Raw genomic sequence first — 4,601 nt, 5'->3', positions numbered from 1 at the left:
AAGTATGATAAATAAATTAGATCATTACGTGATGTTCTGAGTTTGATAGATTTTGTTTTCATTACATAGTTCGCTTGTTTTAGTGTTTCAATAGCTTACATTGTAGGATATAAACTGTAGAAATGATAGAATAAAGTAAGAATTATGTGAGAACAATTATGAATATGTTCTTGACAGTATCAAAGTGAATGATTTATTTTTATTATACTAAGCATCTCATGAAGTTTCGTTAAGGTTTATGTGATTGAAGTTTTCAAGTTTTGAGTCAGATATCGATATGAGGAGAATTGCAGTGGCGCACAGGGGTGACTTACCTGGGACGGGCCATTTGGCAATTCATAGTGGTAGCCGTGTTGTGTTGGGAATGTATCTGGTGCACCGGGGCAATTTGTGCTACCGGTGCACTGGTCCCCCGTTGCACATTCAAAAATATTAAAAAAAAATCCGAAAAAATCTAGTGCATTGACACAACATCAATGTACGTTGTCACAAAATTTTAAATCAATATTTGAAACATTGCTCGAGATACAAAAATAACAAATTTGACACTGAATAGTACATAACACAAGTTGGGCTTCATTTTTGGCCCATTAGCACATTGAGGTCAAATTTGTCATTTTTGTATCTTGAGCATTGTTTTGAATTTTGATTTAAATTTTTGCGACAACGTACATTGATGTTGTGTCGATACACTAATTTTTTTGCGGATTTTTTTGAATAGTTTTGAATGTGCAACAGGGTCCGGTGCACCGGTAGCACCAATTGCCTTGGTGCACCAGATACGTTCCCCATTCCAGTGAGCTGATTTCTTAATGTGCCCCTGTAATTGATGCGACCAAACAATGGCTCTACGATGCAGGATTCAACGATGGAAAACTGCGAGGCACTTCGGATGGTGTTAACACAATTTCTGGATACTTGGTTAAGTTACCGATGGAGCTGTAATGATTTTTATGAGTGTGGTGAGCAGAGGACCTCTAGTTTCAGATACATAGTCCTTACGAGCATCCTCTCTGCTAAAGTGCTTATATTCAATAATCAGTCCTATAATCGGATGTCTTGATGTACGTAGTAATGTTCACTTGCTACATGCATGTTGTGTTAGAGTGAGAAGGTGGTAGTCCTATACTCTGCTCAAGTTCTTCTCTCTGGTGCTTGTTTGTCTGACTGACTCCTGCAGCCCTGCTGCACCAGTTTGATGTATCGCTAAAGCAAGTTCAGACTATCTCTGGCCAATGGTAGCCACTTTGCATCTTTCCATGTTTAGGCAGCTTTCTTGCCGGTTGTTGAAAAAATATTTAGGTGAAACAGTTTGAAGCACATACAATTTTGGATTTTCAGTTTCGTCAGACTATATATGAATTTAGTTCAACAAGTGTGTCAGTCCATCACAAAACATCACCAGAAGAATATATACCTTAGGCATCTGTTAATTACATGTGTGCTCTTGATTAAACTGTTGTAGCTGCCCAAACTAAATGCCTCTTAATATCAGTCCTTGCTAAATACGTACTACTTAATGTTTGTATTTGTTCCATACAGGTATAACCCTGCTCTTACTGTAACAAGTAGCAATGTCGTATTAATTGATATGATATCTGATAGTCATCTTCATCGGAGGTTTTTGTTTCGAAAAATATCGGTTCCTGCTTTTCACCTTATTTTTTGACTGTCTAGATATACCAATTTACGCACTTTGGTTAGCTTTCTTGTAAATTTGCGATGTTTTTGATGTTATCCTGACATAAACATTTTGCTATGATATTCTTTCTGGTTGTCTTGAGATATACATATACCACATGCATTATTTCTAGGAATAGGACTGATTATACCCTTAAGCCTTAACCCTGGATGAACGGCACCAACCCAGGAACTTTGAATCCACTTAGCCCTGTCTGTCAGAAACAAGGCTACTGTCATCTGTGAAACCACTTAACCCTGGATGGTGGAAGAACAAGCCTGAGTCGCCAAATCTAAACCCAGGCAGCAGTTGAGGGAAACAAAATATTTTTATCTAAATACAGGTATAACCCTCCTGGCTGAAAGATCCTGCAAAAGTGTGCGGACAAAAGGTGTTGTGATCAAATGGCTACTTGTTAATCTGTTCTGTACAAAGTCCCGTGGTCTGCTCGCTGCCAATTTGCCCCCGCTGTAGACGCAACATCTTGCTCCATCAGGGAATTCGGTCTGAGCAGTAGGCAGCAGCTAGTTGTGGATTGTACTAGTGAATGAATCAGTATCCATCCAGTGGCAAGAGACTGAATATCCCAATATCAGCCTTATCTTCAGTCGGGGAACTCCTAAGCTTATCTGGTAAGGGTTTTTGACAACAAGTTGTTTTATTATTATTTCCAACATTTATACCACAGTCAATGCAGGGCTCCAGACTTGGAAAAATATAAGTAGCTTATGGAAATGGCCAACACGATACAGTGTGGAATTGAGAGTAGAACAGATAACAAAATGACTCAAAGCACAAGCCCAGGCCCCTGAAGCTTCTGTTGGACGACGCACTCTAACTTCTCGCCAAAGTTTTAAATAGCGCGCTAAGCTTTTTAGCGGCGGACCTCTTCTAAATGCTATAGCGTGCTATAGCGGAGCTATAGCGAACTATTTAAAATGTTTGCTCAAGTGTTTGAACAAAAGACTCTTAGCGCGGGACCTTTTCTAAACGCTATAGCGTGCTATAGCGAAGCTATAGCGGGCTATTTAAAACCATGCTTCTCGCCCATCTCGTCGCTCATGTGGTTCACCCAGCCCCCTACTCCTCCTTTTCTATAATACGAGGAATTACTGATGTAAACTATATTTCCATAACTAACGCCCCCAACCTGGTTAACTTTTAGGCTGGTAAGCATCTCAAAACTGGAGAGTCTCACCACCTCTTAAGCAACACCAGAGCTCTCTCCTCCTCTTCAGTCAGAGGGATGCCAAAGAATTTAGCTAACTTCCTCACAACTTGCACTAAAAATGACTTGATCTCTTCATACTTCAAGAATAGGACATTGTTCGGCCTTGCTACACCCTGTTAGCCCAGAACTACTCGCTAGCACTCGAGTACACTGATACACAACCGGTGGAAGAGCCAAGTGCTACTACTGCCTGCGCTCAGCACACTAGCAAAGCACACACTCACTGTTGTGAAGCTCAAATGGATTGGAGTGGAATGCATTTTACAACCGGGGTGCAGCTCCTTTTATAGGTAGCTGAACCGACTAACTATACGTATGAGCTTACGTCAAGCTCCTAGATTACATCACCGCTGACGACTTACTCAGTTTTTACCATAGTAAATTACTAGTACTACTAGTAGTTTCCTTAACTACCAAGGCATGCAGCCGCTACTGCTTTTCTTGCCGACATGCAGCTGCATGTCATTTCCACCTCTTGGCCAAGTAAGGGCCTGTTTGGTTCCAAATAAGTCATCAACTTATAAGTCGAAAAGTGAAAAAAATGACTTATTTTGTCAAACAGATCCGACTTATAAGTCACCCCAACTTAAAACTTATAAGTCATCCCCTTTTGCGTGGGTCCCACCACCTACATGATGTTGATTGGTGTGAAAAGGTGTGTCAGGTGACTTATAAGTCAGGTGACAACCAAACAGGCGTGACTTATAAGTCACTAGTTTTAAGTCACCTTACTTATAAGTCGGGTGACTTATTGAAACCAAACAGGCCCTAACTGCTAGTGCTGCCGCTGCATGCAAGCTGTGCCGCTACATGCATGCTGAAGACCATCCGAAGACCAGGTTGACCCAACACACCCTACTCAAGGCATTGATCCTAAAACGGGCCAAAAGATGAGAATCCTTTAGAGAACATACTCAAAGCACTGTCCATCTACAGTTTTGTACCCTAGACTATTTTGTTTTCAAAGTGAAACCTTGCCACAAGGGCATCTTTGGGATCACGGCACAGGTACATGACTCGGCAGCCAAGTGATGTCGTCTCTGATGGGAGCAGCCACATGGGCATGTGTGCGGTGAGAAGCCTCGGGGGTGGAAGTGCATTGATATCTGTGTAATTTGTTGCAACAGCTGCAGGGATCGATGAATGGCACGACATGCTGAGGGTGGCGAGTGAGGAGCGGGTGGTCCTTGAATCTGTAACGGGATCGATTGGTGATGGTGAAGACGAGGCCTTTGAGCCAGGTGGTGCCACATTTGGGGTGTGTGGCAAGGAGCCAAGATGATGGGTATGACGATGTTCATTTCTTGTTATCCATGTTCAATATCAAGCAGAATCCACCAAGTTTCAGATGTTTTTTCTTTTCTTTTCTTTATTTATTATGAGTTTTGTTGGTCATATGAAACAAAATGTTTACATTGTGCCTTTTTTGCTTCAAATCTATAGATTATACTCCAATTGCTTCTGCATACTAGCAAATTAGATGATAGTATTTGCCTCGAGACACTACCGGAACAGGGCTCTAAGCCGACAGCCAAATATATGCCGACGGCTACCGTCGGCCTAGTCCGAGCTATGCCGACAGCTAGCTCCTGGCCGTCGGCGTACAATGGTCGTCGGGCTATCCACGTCTACGCCGACAGCAGCCGTCGGCACATAACAGCCGTCGGCTTATCCCAGACTACGCCTACA

At 42.1% G+C, this 4,601-nt stretch overlaps 1 pseudogene; it reads right to left on the bottom strand.

Moving 5' to 3' along the window:
• Window positions 1-2,468: 2,468 nt before the first annotated feature.
• LOC119347120 lies at window positions 2,469-4,182 on the bottom strand (annotated as a pseudogene).
• Between the last annotated feature and the right edge of the window lie 419 nt (window positions 4,183-4,601).

Source organism: Triticum dicoccoides, unplaced genomic scaffold, assembly GCF_002162155.2.
Source record: "Triticum dicoccoides isolate Atlit2015 ecotype Zavitan unplaced genomic scaffold, WEW_v2.0 scaffold59314, whole genome shotgun sequence".
NCBI lineage: Eukaryota > Viridiplantae > Streptophyta > Magnoliopsida > Poales > Poaceae > Triticum > Triticum dicoccoides.
Note: the sequence above shows the minus strand (reverse complement) of the source record. Positions and strands in the feature narration are given on the sequence as shown.